The sequence below is a fragment of the Zonotrichia albicollis genome, chromosome 10, assembly GCF_047830755.1.
Source record: "Zonotrichia albicollis isolate bZonAlb1 chromosome 10, bZonAlb1.hap1, whole genome shotgun sequence".
Lineage (NCBI taxonomy): Eukaryota > Metazoa > Chordata > Aves > Passeriformes > Passerellidae > Zonotrichia > Zonotrichia albicollis.
This window is the reverse complement of record NC_133828.1, coordinates 26,382,075-26,399,352: the sequence shown is the minus strand read 5'-3', so window position 1 is coordinate 26,399,352 and position 17,278 is coordinate 26,382,075. Positions and strand designations below refer to the sequence as shown.

Below are 17,278 nucleotides of genomic sequence, written 5' to 3'. Positions count from 1 at the left end.
AAGACATAAGGAGCAATGACTGATGTACAGCTTTTAACAGTAAGGTCAAGTTCTTTGTTAGTGACCAACCTGTTGTAGGACAGGAATAGAAGACCTGGAGTTACAGATTTAAATAGAAGGAAGAGAAGTGGGGAGTATATATTTTGATTCAGCTGTGTTTGAAAAGGGTTTGAAAAACTCTTGTTCCTGGAAACAATGAGATACAAACCTGTTTGCATAGTTGATCTCTGGCCAGAAAGGATTCCTGTCAAGTGAAATATTAACCCATAAGGAATGCAATTTCTTAGAGCAATGAACTATTGGCTTCAAACCAACTTTAATGCAGAGCTAAGGTGACCATTTAAAAAACATATATGCATCTGCATGGCTGCCAGACCAGAATAGGATTACCCTTTCTCTCAGCTATAGCTTACCTGTTTGTAATTGTCCTGGTTCTGTAGTGCTGGAAAGTAATTTCTAGCTGTACAGTGGACAAATGTCTATTACTTTGGTTGTGTCATTGCTGCAGGCAGGTGTTTATATTATGAAAACTATAATAGCAGCTGGGAGCTCTATAAGTGATTCTATTGTTCCAGGATAGAGAGAGAGCTCAAGGAATGTTTCCTCCCTGGAGTCTCTGCTGGGAGTGATAATTTTCCTAAGCAAGGCCAAATTTACACAGAATCCATGACATAGGAGGCATGAAAAGGGAAACATGAAAAGCTCTGAGCCTGCTGAAGGTGACAGGTAAAGAGTCCCAAGCCCCATTCCTTTGCAGCATGATGTGCTGGTTCTGTCAGTAAATGCCACATTCAAGATGCACCCACTGAACCCATCAGGTAGTTGCTGCTTCAGGAAATGATTTTCAGGCCTCAGGAGGCATCTATGCTAAAATGCCAAAAAAAACTGTGGAACAACTCATTCTTTCTGTCAAGTCAGAGAGGCCTAAGCCTCTGAAGCACAATCTAGACCACAGTGTACATGCTAAATTGTTCCCTCTCTTTTTTTGTTCGCAAAGCACAAAGTCTGACTTTCTGTCCATGGGCTCTGATGGGCTCTGATGTACTTTGCAGGTGTTCAATGCACAGCTGGAGGAGAACCAAACATGTTGGAACTCATGCCTGTGGGATAATTAAAACAAAACCCCAACTGTGTTCTCCGCAGAGTGAGTTTCTTTCTCCAGGTACTATTCACTTCCCAATGACTTGGTGGCACTCTGGAGATACTGAGAGTAGGACTGATGTGCTCCTTTTGTTGGTGGGTTTCAATCCACTCATAGGTTCTTGCAGATTCCTTACTATTAGAATGTTTTTGACTAGGAAGTTTAGGAGAAGGAAGATGGGAAGAGGTAAGCATTACATCCTAAATCCTACTCACTTGTGACATTAAAATGGGTATTTGTTCATGGAAGGTATATGACCTTAAAAGAAATAAGAAAGGCCTTATTACTATCAATGTCAAAACTATCATAACTAGGAAGCTGGGTAAATCCACTGAGAAGAAAAAGGTGGCTCCATTTGCTGTGCTTTTATTTTTTGTTTTTCACAGGGTCATTCCAACATTCACATTGGGGGAGTTCCTAGTCACAGCAGAAGGAGTGAGAAAATACTTGCTCTAGGATTTCTTCTCACATTAAATGTTTGATTATAGCCTCAGAGAAGGACTGTCATGGACAGTGTCCAGGAAGTGTCTCAGCTCTCATTAAACACAGATCATTAAACATACTGCACAACGAGTCATTGTGGCTGTCACATATAGTTAGGCCATGCTGCTGCTGCTACCACTGTGCAAAAGGCAGGATGTTAAGCTTCAGTATCATTACAATTTTGTCCACCAAAAGAAGCAAAAATTTAACCAAAGCAACCACTTTGCTTTCCCTAACTCCTCCTTTTATCTCATACCTGTTAATATGGACCCATGGAGGGATTTCACTCCTCAGCAAATATCAGTGGCTTATAGACAGAGTTGACTGTAAAACTGAATTTGTGGGCCCATAGCTCATGTTGCTGTCAATGACAAGGAAACAAAGGCCTAGAAGGGACTAATTGTTTGAAACACTAATAATTTCTGACAAGGCACTTTGAGTAGAAAATGGAAACCTGATACTCTTGTAGAACCAAAGTGAACAAATAATCCTTTAACAAAAGAAAAAATAGAGAGAATACAGCCTTACAGGGGATTCGTAAATGCCTTCAGAACAGGAGGCACTACTGAACTCCTATAATGTTGCATGGCTTTGCAAGGGTTTCTCAGGGGTGAAGAGATAGACGAGGATCTTGATCTCATGATCAGAAGGCTGGATTTATTATTTTATTATATAAGTTACATTATTACTATGCTAATAGGAATAGAGTCAAGTTCAGAAGCTGCTAAGCTAAGAATAGAATAGGAATCCATCAACAAAGTTCTGTGTCCAGGCAGAAAGCAAGAACAACTCTCCTGTGAGTGGTCAGTAAATCTAAACACTCACAGAAGACCAATCACAGCTGCACCTGTTGCATTCCACAGCAGCAGCAAACCCGTGTTTACATTCTTCTTCTGGGGCCTCAGCTTCCCAGAGGAAGGAAAGATCCTAAAGAAAGGATTTTCCACAAAAGATATCTGTGACACTATAATGGCATCTAGAGTACACCACCGTAAGATCACCTTTCTTAGGGAGGTGTATGGAAAACTGCACATCAAACTGTACCCTCTGCAGTCAGTGATTAAGTTGCTGCTAAGTCCAAGAACAGAGTGGGTCCCAATGTGGTGGAGATCACTGCTACTATTTTTAGTCTGTATTTCAATAGCTTCAGATGTCTTAAGCAGGTCTTGCCCCTCATCCCTCTCACAGGGGATGTACTGTTAACTACTGTGTGTGCAGCTGGGATGCAGCCTAATTCCAGCCTTCCTCCAATGTGCTTCTGGTAACACAGGCAGAGCATTTAGTAATCTGTGATCCAAGTACACCTGGTGGTTAAAGCTATTACAGTACAACTAGCAGAAAAAGAATAAATTGTCTGAAACAGGTACTAAATGCTTGAATGGACAATCTCCTTTCTTTAAAAAAACCCAAAACAACCTAACCAAAACCAGAAAAAAAACCTTCACTGATTCCATGTTCTGCTTTTATGTAAGAAAACCCCCAGAACAGAATAGAAAACCTACCCCAAAAAAACCAAACAACCCTTCACTTAAAACCACAATTCAGGGGATGAGGTGATAGATAAACTAACCAATTGGATTTTGACTTGCTGAGGTCTATGTGATAACTCAGATCATGTAACTGGGAGCCCTAAATATATGTGAAATAAAATTTAAAAAAACTCTAAATTTTGAAGAGAATCTGCCACCCCCAAATTTAAGGAAGTTGTATCCTGTTGTTTTATCTTCATTATGACAGAAGATAAACAGATAATTTTGTGATCCAAATAGAAATACATTTTGGCATCTGTTCTATACCAATAGTTGCTCTTGCTATGAACATGCTTACATTTTATTGCATTGGGCTATTTGCCATTTTATGTAAGCTACACCAGCTGCTCTTGCTCTTGCATGACAGATTACTTTATGCAGCACTCTGGTTTTTCCTAAAGCAGATAACGCTTTGTAAAATCCGGATAACTAAGTCTCGAGGAAGCGATTGTAAGTTATATTAAAACTGTGATAACTGAGAACCAAAACAGCCCTGAAGAACTGTACTAAAAAGCTGCTACTTCAAGGGAAGATTGTGGTTATGGATAGCTGGGTTTCTTACTAATGTCTATTCTTACATTCTTTTACCTGCTGTATTTTTTCTACTACTTGCTGGTTTTGCTTAAAGTTGACACACAATGAAGATAAACATTAATAATAACCTTATACACTGAGAAAATGTCTATTTTAATTTTTATGGCAATGAAATACACTGAAATCAGTTTAGATCTACTGCAAACAAAGCCTCCAAATTCTCTTTGTTGCATTTCTGTGACAGGTTTCATGCTCTGTTTTCCTGGCAACCTTCTGCCTGGAAAAGCAGCATTATGCAAATAAAAACTCAAATGGCAGCCACAGAAGGAAAATATAACACAATTTTTCTTTACATCTTGGTAATATAGGTAAGATCATGCTATCACAAAACTAAATCAAGTTCTTTTTCTTAGGAGTGAACTCTGCCTCAGCTACATTTTAAAACCAGGTTTTCTATTATTTGGATGCAACATGGCTGCAAAATCATATTAATTCTAAATTTAGAAATGACATACTTAAGCAGTAGTTGAACTTTGCTGGTTTGGATATGTGTTGGTGATTAAAGTGCCCATAAGTATAAGGTTGTGTGGGCACTGCTGCTGCAATAAAAAGTCTAAGTATAATTGGTCTGAGAGTGTGGAGAGAAGCAGCAGGGGATGCTGGTAGGGACAGTAAAAGCTCAACAGGGTTACGGAAACCTGCCAAATCTCCATCCTCACTGCAGGGAGCTCCTGATGCTGCCAGGCAGTAAGGAAAACAGATGGCCGTTGCCTTTAAAGCCAGTAACATTAATTTCTGTGCCTGTTGTGTATTTTTGCTCCTTCCCCTCAATTTTCCCACTCCTGCAGTAGTTCCTGTGGCAGCCAGGCATTGGCAGACATGTTGGAAAGCAGCCACGCACGCGGGTGAGTTTCAGCTGAAGATGATGGCTGCTTTGTTTTGGTTTTCCTTTTCCCCAAGCTGCTTCCACAGTTTGGCAAAGGGGTGTCAGGATTAGAAATAGGGGGATTGGAGAACATGCCAGAAGCTATTAGAGGGAAGGAAGCAGAGCTATAGTAAATGTGAAGATGGAGCAGTGCCAGTAGCAGCGTGGGCATGGGGGTTTGGATGCAATTAGCGCAGCCGGACAAACATACCCTAACACGGACACTTCACAGCTACATGCTGAATAATCCTCTATTTTGTGCTTATTTGCAGTGGGGTATAGCTAAAACCTGTAGAGGGGGCCTTGTTCTTTTCCTCATAAACAGCAATAATGTGGACCTGGTAAGTCTGTAGCAGCCAGAAGTGATTTCAGAGAATGCTCTAAATCAAATCTCTGTATCTAAAAGAGAAGAGCATGAGATGGAAAAAATGAACATTTAAGTTTGTTTGCATGGTATTTCAGCTATTCTGAATGCCTGAAAGAGTTTGGGTTTTCCCCTTAGCTTTCTGAAACTTCTAATGCATTTGTATGCTGTTGTGAAAAACAAAGCACCAGTTTGAAGGAAGACAGAAACGTATAGGATGATGAATTGTAATTTTAGAATATCATTAAGAGAGCTCAAAGAAAGACACAGGCTTGAGCTGAGTTAGGAATTCAATGAAATATTGACATGCAGAGTCATGACGGGACATGACTGACTTGTCACCTACCTTAGGGGAAAGATTCTGCCCCTGTGCAGGTTTCTGACTGTTGATCTCAACCAATGAGTGTTTTGTGCTTTTAACAGATGTTTCTGATTTAGGCCAATGAAAGCTAATGGAAGCTTTTTTCTAGTCTCTGAGGAAAGAGTGCCAGCCCAATCAAACAAGCAAATTTGGAGCTTGGCATCTGAATTGAATAGCAAAACCGGATAATTTCCTCTTGCAAAAGCTGTGTGCCATCATTATTCTATGATACTCTAAAAATTTCATAATTAGTACTGACTTGTTATTTTTGCCATCTCCTGGATTTAATCATTTAGCCATTATTGCTGTCTACCAAGAAAGACACTAAAGTCACTTATTCAAATGGCCTGTCTGGCTTGTCCAAAATAGAACACAATTCCCAAACCAGCAAAAGATGATGCATACAGCTGCCCCAGCTATGTAATTGTAGCAAATATTTCTAGAAGCACAGCCACAAAACAAACTCAATAGAGGCATCTACGTATTTGACAGGCATGTATTTCCAATTTATATTCTTTTACATTTTTCTGTGGTGGCATAGGTTATCACCTATCATTCTTGTCTCTGGTTTATGAGCTTCACATAGGAAAGCTAAATATACTGTAGAATCACCATAGTGCATTAAATCACTAAAATTTAAAAATCCCATTAATAAGTCCGATTGAAATGGTACTTATGACTCTATGGTAAAGTACTTAAGAGCTATAGATTGATTTATTTTTATTATTGCTGTAGAACATGCTCCATCCAACTACCAATAAGTATATACAAATAGATTATTAAAACACTGTAGATACTCATATAGTCTACACAGAACTGAAATTCTGAAATTATAATTTGGCAAAAACCCATAACATTTCTCAAGAAAGGCTGTGATATAGGTATAGATCATTAATTTACGGCTTCCAATTAGGGATGGTCTGTGATTAAAGCACTATATTATTTCTTTGCTTTTAGACACAAGTAACCCTATCTCCCTTGCAGTGTTTGAATCTGCAAGTAGCTGAAGGATCTGGTACAAAGTGCAGAACATGAATGAACATTTGAAAATGGATGGCAAGAATTTTCTTGGCTCATTAATATTAAGTAGTTATGGAATTGGAAAGAAGATAGGTATTGCTTTATTACCTTCTGTTCTCAACAGTCTTAGAATTAGAATTTACTTTGTATGTGCTATATATACAGGCTTTATTCCCCTGCAAAGAGAAATGACATTTTCTCCAAGCCCTTAACTGAGTAGTTGTCACAGTGGTATGTGTGATAAGAGATACTGGACCTCTGGAAGTGTATCTAGTTTCCTGTTGTGATGCTGCTGTTTATGGCATCTCTCCAAGCATGTATTTTTGGAAATGCACTCATGGGTTTAGTTCCCATTTTGTGCAAGGCTGTTGATACGTGCAATTTTTTTTTTTGTTGGGTGGAATGGCAACTTTGTTTATTACTATTATGCTATTGCAGTACTTGTGCTGTTTTGGTGCAAGCACATCACTGTTTGCCTTTGGGACTACTCTTTTAACTGTCTTGAGTGTCTAAGTTGTATATGAATTCAATTATTCATTGAGGGTCATAAATTCTGGTGAGAAGTGCTGTGTAATGCCCTTACACAAAGGCAAAGCATTACTAGGTGAATGGAGAAGTAGGCATAAGAAATTTGGAAACTCTGAAATGGGGTGAAAAGGTTTTTTCTTTCCTGTAGTGCTTAGAGAGTGCCTAGAGAGTGTAAAATGCCCAACCCAGTATCTGAAGAATATGCAAAACCTCAAAGTGGTAGGTTTAAAGGTTTGAGGGAAATTAATTTTACCAGTCTGAAAATGTGGAATAGGTTACTCGACTGCATCCTAAAGAGGAGGCTGAGGGACCTGTGTGTTTTCTCACTGATTTGACTCTGGAATGGGAAAATTTTCTCACAGCTGGGGGATTTAGTAATCTTCTGGCTACAGGCTTTGAACTGAAAATACACCCTACTATCAGAGCTAGGTTCCTCAGGCCCTAATATGGGATAATGGTGATAACTGCATGGTTTAATAAAATGTTGTAGTTGGGATTTGAGCAGGAGCTGTTCAGATCATGCCAGCATAAGCACTGGGCACAAAAACAGGACATAGAGCAGAAGGCAGTAGGCCAGTGAACAGGCAATGCTTCTAACAGATGCTGACATTTTAAGACTTAAGGTTATAAGATGTTTAAAACTAGATTTTCACAAAAGCTGACATGGTAGATTCTTGTGGGTTTATACTGGCTGCATTACATACATTAACACTGCACTTTGTGTAGGCACGAAGATCTAAATCAGCTTGGGGAAAGGAAGAAAGAAATCAAATGTTTAATCAAGGCGCTGTTCAAGTTCACAATGTGTGTGAAGGTGGAAAGCCTGTGTGAACATACTTCTAGAGGCAGTGAGTGAAATCCTGCACTGATCATTTCAGTGAAAGAGAAGTCCTAAGACACCCAGTAAATCTGCCAAGGTTCTTTCCTTCATTTCCCATTCAGAGCTAGAAGTGGAGGAGAGAAATGTATCACATGTGGTTTATCCCTGTTGATCATATTGTGGTGTCTGGGTTCTCAGAAAGCCCTAAAAGCTTGTATTTGTTCCAGTCACAAAGAAAATCTTCAAACTGACATTTTCAGTGAGAAATGAGTTCATGCAATGTAATTGGGCTGCTTTCATCACCTGAGTCTCCTTCCTGAATTGCAAAAACACCCTGAAACAACCTTTACTGAGACCATGCTTTGTACTACTTGAAATTATATTTGTGAGGGTTTGGTAACACAAAATTAAGTGGTACTCATCAGACAGGCATTGTTGACTGGAAAACTGATGGAAAGTGAAGAAAGACGAGGAGCAGTGTATGGGTAAGAATGGCTACTCTGTAGTTGCTAGCTGACTGTGATTTCAGAGAGAATAAAATGATTTTTTTTTCCTGAGGGAACTCCCTGAATTTGTACATGGGGTTCCTAGAAGTAAGGGTGTCTTGAGTCTGAAATGATGAAAATTTTAATGGACTTCCAAGTTTTTCCATACATTTTTTTGTGAATGGTAGCTTTCCAGAAACCATTGTAAAAATCAAGGAAATGACAGAAATACTACTAAGCAGAGAAGCTCTGCATGAGTTGTCTATTTTAGCAGGGTTCAGAATTTCAAGAAAATCAAATAACTGATAGATGGGTCACACTCCTGATTGGCCTTAGGGCCAGCTGCCACTCTGCATACATGAATGCACATGAGTCATCTCAATGCCTCAGGGAGGAGGTGGCCCCATGGGTTAGGGCAACATGACAGCTTGTTGGAAATTAGAGCAGAGAGAGGGGCCCTGCAGAAGTTTATAAACAGAACAGGTGGCAGAAAGTAAGGGGTAATCACACATTTTAAATTAAAAAGGAAAAAAATCTCTGGGGGCTGTATGGCCCCCAAATCTTCAGCTAGGTCTACGAGGGCTCCTGTGATATTCAATGCTTCAATCACCTAGCAGGCATAGTTTGGCAGGCTGCTCTGCCCCCCCAAAAGCTATTCCCTTAGTCTGCTGTACAGGATTTATATGCTTCACTGAAAGTCCACCTGCTGCATGTGTATGTCAACAACCAGCTCCTGAAGAGCCACGACAGGGCAATGGGGTTTTGGTGTTGTTTTGTCTTTGGGATAGATTTTTGGGATATATGCTGCAATTCCTTGGCTCATACAAGATGTAATGAGAAACAGTTGAGAAATTATCTGAATAGTCTTGCTGCTTCTAGTAATAAAGAGTTAAAGGATGCAGATCCTCAACTGCATGCTGCACTACTCTCAGATCTTTCCAATACTGACTTTCAAACTTTTGTTATTAGAAGTCCAAACTGGCCTGGTGAAACAGATTCATGCCCTATGCAGTCAGCGTAGCAGTGATCCTGAGAGCACAGGGAATTCTAGAAAACAACAAGATTTTTATTTTTTAAGAGCTAATAATTTGTATAAGGAAAAATAATGGAAATACGTGAATGCAAAAAACTTGTTTTCTGGTATTTTAAGAATCTCTCCAGGTTTCATCAACAGGGTCTCAGTGTTGCAAGATTCCATTATTTCAGAGAAGATTATATCCCTGCATGTAATATATATAGCTTCTAAATAAAAAGGCAAACAAAGGAATTTGTCAAAAGCCTTGATTTCACTTATAGTACTTCCTCTTTCCTTGCTTCTAGTTTGCCACTTCTTCAGGTCTGGATAGTGGCGGTCTGTGTATGTGCCTTATGTTAACAGTTGTTTTAATCTTCTTTGCACACTTCCATTTTTCTTAATTTTTTTCACCATTGAGTTATCCTTCCCACTTGCTGCTCACAGTGACTGACCATTCACCTTTTGAAATATTGCTGGCATTTTTATTCTCCTATTCACTCTCTGCTTCTGAGCACCCCGGCCCTGAAAGTCGAAAAGCCAAGGCCGTGTGGCAGGTGGGCAAGTGCTTCTTGTGCAAATACATTCATTTGCATTTGAATGTTCTATTTGCATACAAATGCTTTCATTCATAGGAATAAAAAGATTCTCTCCACGTGCATTTGCGCAAAGAAAAATTGGATTAATGAAACCACTCAGAAAAGTAGGGGAGAGTTCAGGTCTCCTGCCATTCTCACTTTGGTACTATGTTTCCAATTTGATAATACGTGTCTGAGAAGAACCCAAATTCAATTTTCCAGTACTATTGATTTTTAAACTTTTTACTGCACGAGATTGTTGTTGGCTTTCCATGGTGTGCATACAGAGCCAGATAGTGTAGATCTAAAGTAGTCTCAATTCTAACTGGTACCACAAGAAAAAACCATAGCATAAATGAAACTACTGTTATAGAGATGAAGAAGGTCAAATACTGTTTCTCCTCGAATTGCTGATATTGAGCAGAAACTCTTAAAGTCTTTTACTCTTAAGTTTTTTAGATCTATACTAGATACATTTGTACTTAAGTCTGTGTTTTTTTAATACCCTTTACTTGAGGTCATCATTAGCGTAGGCATACTTGCTTCTTAACTTGGCTCACAGTTTTGTTTACACATCACTTTTCTATCAGGAATAACTAGTCAAATGCAAAGTGTGTCAGAAAACCTAAAAAGTACTATATATCTAAATAATTTGAGTGCCATCAGCAAAGAAATGGTCATCATAAGAGATAAGGCCAGCCAATCCTTGGAAACAGACTACTGGCAGCATTTTTAAAAATTATTTATACTTTTTGACTTGCATTTTAAGTTGGATGGGAGGAACTGTTGGAAGAGCACACTTGTTTAAATTTTGAAATTTTCCTTTATGTAGTAGATGTTGAGCTGACCAAAAAAGTCTTTTAAAATTTTTCTAATATGATGGCTACTTTGTGATAAGAAAACCCAGAGCCTGTAATCTTCCACCAGAAACTTCTCTCTGGACACTGAAATGCTTCTTTTTATGTTCTGGTAGTCATGGCTCTGCACAGATCCAAATGATCTGAAGAAAATTTTGAGGTAAGAAGAGGTGGTCATAGTGTTTCTTAAGACATTTCATCCCAAAACCTTGATCTTGTTCCAATTGTTTAGGAGAATAAAAAGGCTGATGGAAAGGATACATAACTCTGTAGTACCTGTTTATTTCTGTCATGCAGCACATAAGCCATTCAATTACAGTCCTAGGTATGCAGATCAGGGCTGAAGATGCAGATACTGCAAGGTTTATTACTTGGCTTCCTGTGTTTTGCAGTGTGCAATGATGAGGTGGAAACTACTGGTTCAGTGCTTGTGTCAGCTTTAGAGTGGTTAGTGCAGTACAGTAAGAGTGACCAACGCTGTGAAACAGTTGCTTCTTTTGCATGTCCACATTGTAGCCGAGGTCTGTAGAAGTCCTAGTATCTGAATCTTAGAAACTGTGGTTAGATTATCACCCAGAAACTCACCATCAGGACGGTGACCATGGGGGAGGTATTTGGTAGAGGTGATGTTGGCTAGCAGTCTACTGCTACTTGTGGTGAAGGGAGAGCCAACAGTTAATCAGGTGGGGAGTGATGTGGTGAGACTGTCCTAAAATCCAGTTAGCTTAAAAAAATTTCTAAAGTTAGTATTTGCAGGGGCCTAAAGTAGAAGCAGGCATGGAAAAAGTTAGATTCTTCTTTTGCCTTGCACCTTCTCAAAGACACCTCATAGCAGCGTAGAGGAGCTCTAACACTTTTATAAATCCAACACATTAACCAGATAATTTATAGTCATTACAGTCAATATGTGTTTCAAATTTCCAAGAAAAGAATAGGATGGGGTTATTCCTGGCCAGTGTTTGGAAAGATAAAAAAGAAATAACAGGAAGATGTTTCATAGCTTTTTCAGAACCACAACTCAAAGGAATCATTATAAAGTGAAGAAGTAAAGGCCGGTGTCGCCGCCTTGCACAGAAGGATCTAAAAACTTTTTGTATTTTCTATCTCTGATTTCATTACTCCTAATAACTCTTTTCCTGATGGAAGGTAAAGAGGCACCTGAAATATAGATTTGAGTCCTTTTAGTTAAACCTTTATCTCTTTGTCATAGCGGGTTTTTTTCTTCTGTAGTTTCATTCATCTGCTCTACTGGAACTTTCAGTCGCACAGTGTTAAAATATGGCTGTTCTAAGCTAATATGCATTAACTTTTTAAAATCTGTTTTATACATAACCTATTGTATTAATATAAAACGTTAAGGCCATTTTTTCGTTTCCTGGGAATGGCCCATTACATTGTGAGCAATCTACTCTTGCTTTTTTAGAAAAGACTTTGAACTCAATACAAAAGAAAAATATAATCATGTACAACTATAAAGACTGCTTTTTTCCCTTTTGTGCAGAGTAACAGAGGTGGATGAGTAGCATGGTAATGAAGAGATGGACCGTCTTTATTAGCAGGCTCGGTGAAAGGGTTCTTTTCAGAACTTCAACTTTTCTTATCTCCTTAGTTTTCATGACGTCTATTCGGACACTTTCCTTTCTTGACTTCCTTTTAAATATGCCTAACAGAATAGCAAAGCCAAGCCAGTTCATCCTTCTCTCCAAAGAAGGTAGATACAAAGTCTACTGGTTTAGATGCTTCCATTAAAGTTTTTCATATATTTAGAGAAATATTGCTGTTTGCATGGCTTAAGAAATAGTCATGTATATTGATGTCTCACAATCATTTTTTTTTCCTCCAAAAACAAACACAACAAACCCTTGCTATGATGTTTTTACTATAGTTAAAAGAGGCTAATGATATAGGAAGCTTCTTTGAGTAACAAAATAGAACTAGAAATACCACTTAACCCTCTGTCCTAGAAATTGGTTAATATAGTAGATTTGTAGAGGGCTATTTGATGAGCTCTCACCCTCTTCTACAATGTGCTCCACAACCCATTTTGATATTTTTCTGCTCCTCCTCTATGCTCCCTATTTTTTTGCTGTTCCTCCCACTCTTTCTGCTTCAGTATTCTTTGTTATACAGACAGTTCACTTTTAATCTTGCCCAGTTAAGGAATTCCACTACAATGAAAGGTGATTGCCGTGTCATTGGAAAAAATTCAATATGTATGGTACAACATATGAAAACTATGTTCCCTTCTGCCATTCTGCTGCAGAGGAAGTATCCCATCATCACTGTGTTGAGTTCTGAGGAAGGAACCTCAAGAATAACAACCAAGAAACAGGAAACATTATTTATTATCTGATGCTGGAAAACTGAAACTTGTTTGTTGACTAGCATTTGCCTGTTATAGTATTATAAAGAATATTACAATCCCCTGTGCAGGACATTTACTGTTGCATAACTTAGAGTATCTGTCCAGTGGTGTTGCTGTTTGGCCTGTGTATCTTCAGTGCACTATGCTGTTAATAGATCTTGGTTTTGAAAGGATGTGACTTTTATAAAAAGATTGCATAGCAAAATCAAAGTATAAATAAGAAATTATGAATTGTGTAGACTGAAGGATTCAAATAATGTTATAGCAAAATTGACTCTGGCTGGATCTCTTGTTATGAGCAGCTCAAAATAATGAATATTATTAGTTTGTTCAATAGATGATGTGATCCAATGAAACTGAGTGCCTGCTTTGTGAAAGATATACAAGGCACTTGTCTTCAATATAGAGAGAGAGCTTGAAAAAGTGATTTAAGGCCTTTGTTGTAACAGGTGAAAAAAGTAAGAATTTGTAGAACAGTGAATTGGTTAGAGGTATGTTGATATGAGCCATCTAGAATGTGCTTTGAGAAGGACTAGATGATCTCCAGAGGCCATTCCAATCTCAAGGATTCTGTGATTCTGTGAACCATGGTCTTGTTTTGCATATAAACTAAATCAGTGGTCATACAGAATTTACATTTCACCATTTACAGGCATATACCCAGATCAAACAACCTAAGAGTGTGTATGTGTGTATTTCAGCAATAGCATTACCATTCCAGGGAATTATAGCCCTAAAACTGACATGAATTGCATGCTTATTAAATAAAACAATACCAAGTGATTAACACATGTATATAAGAATTATTTTATTTCCAAATGGAAATCTTATGTCATCACTAACAGTAATTCTGATTTTAGCTTTTCATCCGAAAATTATTTGAGCTGGTTGTTGTTATTTAAATTCATTGGCTAGAGGTGAATTAAACTAGATAAAAAATTGACAATTAAAACAGTTGTAGTTTCATTTTTTAGTTCTAACCCAGAATGGTTACTATAATCTGCCCTTTGTAGCATGGACTTGAGAACATGTTTTCAGGATGAAAAATATTTATCAAAAAGAATTTATTAATTATAAAGCAGATGTTTTTGCCAGCTCTGTAAACTGTTCAGGTGATTTTCACTGTTTAAAATTTGTTTTAGATATGAGCTCCGTTTGTAGTTAAAATAGCATTTTCTTCTAAGAAATTTAATTTTTTAAATTGGTAGATAAATTTTCCTGGAAATATACCAAGCACTGAATTTTTAGGGAAGTGTTGATTTTAAAAAAATATTTAAACACAGAATATGTAACTAGAGATACTTTCTGTCTCATTTGCGAGACAGTCTCTTTTAGCAGTATTGACTTCCTAGAAATGTAGAAACAGTTTTATAACTAATGGTAGTTAAGAATTAAGATGTATCTTCTACACAAGAAGCATATATGCTCACAACAGTGTAACAAGTCCTGATGTGGTTCCTTTGAACTGCCTACAAGATGTATAACAATTTTCCCCTTGGCTGCAAGTTCCCACTCTATCATTCTTTCTTATGCATTGTAACTATATTACTGTATTGAAGGGATTCCATTTTTAGTGGAAGCTATTGCCCAGTATGAGGCTTTTCAGGTGACTGTGAAAACTCTTGAGACCATATTCTTAAACTGATATTATAATTTTAATGTAATTTCCAAATAAATATATACATTTAAATGGGGATTTTTTAATAAATTCCAGATTATTAGCCTCTCATTGAGAATCAGGTGTGTTGCTGAAGAGTTGTCTGGAAGGTAAAGCAAAATCTTTTAAATGCTCAGCACAGAATCCCTGTTGTCCTTACATGTGTCCTATGACATTGGCTGCAGCTCATGCCAAAAATGTATCAATATCAGTATTTCATTTGGTAGGAGAAAGGCATAAAGACAATTTGCATAATCTCTCCAAATGGTGTGCTATCTTTCCCAAGGGTTTAAGTATATGCAGCATATCTCAGCCTTACTATATTTATTACATCTTTTCTAGGCCAGGTGGCATGAATTACTCTGCAAAAAAATTAATTTGGAACCTGAGTTGAGCAAGAAGTGTTGCAACCACTGGATTATTGATATACCATAAGGTGTACAAAACCAGCCTTCCTTTAGTCAGTTGGTCTGGCAAACTGGGCCTGTACTATCTCAACGTGCAATACAAAGAGATACGTTATTCTATTAAAGCCTATTTAAAAGCATGAGCTCTGTCAGTTCAAATGAACTTCAGTAAGAGCTGTTGAGGTCTAGGGAGCCCATTGGGACAACATGGTTAAGGCATATTGGTTTCTGTAGCATGCAGCCAACCTCAAATCCATCTGCCTTCTGCTCCTTATAGTAAGTGCTGATGACACAATAGGAAAATCCACACACACTTTGTACAAGTCTAAACAAGACTGGTTATGGGTAGATAGGATATTAGAAGGTAAGCTGCCTGAAAAGAAACTGTATGGGCACATTCTTTTTGCTCAGAGAAATGTCTGTGCTTCTGAGAACATGCACATCACACCCACTACAAAACATTTAGCCCAGCCATGTACTCTGCAACACTGGAATCTCCCTGCTCGCAACTGTGGAGCTACAATAGGATATGATCCTCTACAAAACTACTTTAGTAGTCATATAATTGTATCATCATACAATATGTCAGTATTTACTCATCATGCAATAGTGTCATGCACATCCAGGTACTTACCAGGAAAACCTCATCTCCCAATGTGCAGACTTTCTGACATAAATCAGACTCTGGACTAAGAGATAAAAGGGCTCCTGTGATGGGACATTTTCACTGGATGGTGAACATACCCCAAGCACTGCTTGGATGCTGTGCAGCTGACTGGCTTGCTCAGCAAATCTGTTCCAATAAGTTGCTTATGTATGTGCAAAGACCTCAAATTTTACTTCCCTCTGAAATAGTACACGAAAATTTAAAAAGTATTTTCAAAAAGCTGGATAAAATAACAAAAAAGATCAAATGCAAAGCAAAATGTTTAGATTTCCAAATAAGAGGAGCTGAAAATCTGTGACTGTAGCTTTATAAAGATCAGCCAACAGGTATTGTAGAGGTATAAAAAATAAGATGATTTGCTACTTTTAATTACTACTTCTTCCAATTCAAGTTTAGAGCAGAGATGAAAGAGAAGCACCACAGATTTAGAACCTAATTTTGAAGCCAGTGAATTATATTTTAGATGCAACACATAAATATATTGAATTATTCACTTGTACAAGACAACTGCAAACCCAATAGATTATCAGGACAAAGCAGAGGATATTGAGAAGAGCCACAAATATTTTGGACAAGATAAAAATAAATGTCATTGTAAATATTAACTGACTGGAACAGAAAGGGAAAAATATCTAGAATCACGTACTTTATTATAGTTGTCAATAGGGCTTTCTTGCATATTTTTTCCTGAAATACTTAGTATTTGCTGCTGTCAGCAGCTGAATGATGAGTTGGACAAAGCAATCATTTGACTAAGAATGAAAAATATAATGTTTCTGTTCCAGAAGAACTAGGCTAATTCTTATACACTATTTTTAGAGACTATTGACACTGATTATTCCTTATGGTAAATTTCTTTTTGCTTATTGCTTAGTATTCAATAACTTAGAAGGAAATTCACAATCAGTGCATTTCTCTTCATCACATATGAGCCATGTCAGACTGCAGATGAAAGTGGTTCCTACCCAGACTGGAGCTGGCTCCATGAAGCAGTGGCACATTGCATGCCCTCCTCGCAACTCCCAAGGAACATGTCCTGCTCTGGAGGGACTGTTCAGTCCATGTGGCTGCCATGGGAGTGGGGAGAGGTCAATTAGACTAAACACCACAGGGAGTTGAACTGGGACGTTCATGCATAATACCTCACTGCTTTTTGTGGTTGAGAAAAACAGCAAGACTTTTCTGATAGTAAATAGTTTCATTTTCTTTATCTCAGTTACAGTGGTAGGTATACAAATATGGAAATAAGGTTAAATTTGGCTCAGCTTCTGAAAAATTGAGTATGAACTCATGCTTTAAAGTACAGATGCAGTGTTGCTGTGAAATATGCTGCTACAGCTCTATTTCTAGAATGAAGGAAAAAGCATTAGAGAATTTAGTGAAAGATTAAGCTGCTGGCTGAAGGGTGACAGGCTGCTGTAGCAGCATTTTTTTTTTGTGCTAAGCTTTTGCTTGCTCTTGTTAAATAGTCTGCTCAAAGTCTTTTACATAAATTCAGAAAGATTTAATTTTAAATATAGGCTTAGGTAAGCCATGGATTTAATC

The 17,278-nt window shown here is 37.9% G+C and overlaps 1 long non-coding RNA gene across 2 annotated transcripts in view; it reads left to right on the top strand.

Moving 5' to 3' along the window:
- The first annotated feature begins 4,350 nt into the window (after positions 1-4,350).
- Positions 4,351-17,278, top strand: part of LOC113458871 (uncharacterized) — a 33,371-nt gene continuing 20,443 nt past the window's right edge. For both annotated transcript variants that reach the window (XR_003379537.2, XR_003379538.2), the window contains exon 1: positions 4,351-4,592. This is a non-coding gene — a long non-coding RNA (uncharacterized LOC113458871). The remainder of the gene's footprint in view (positions 4,593-17,278) is intronic.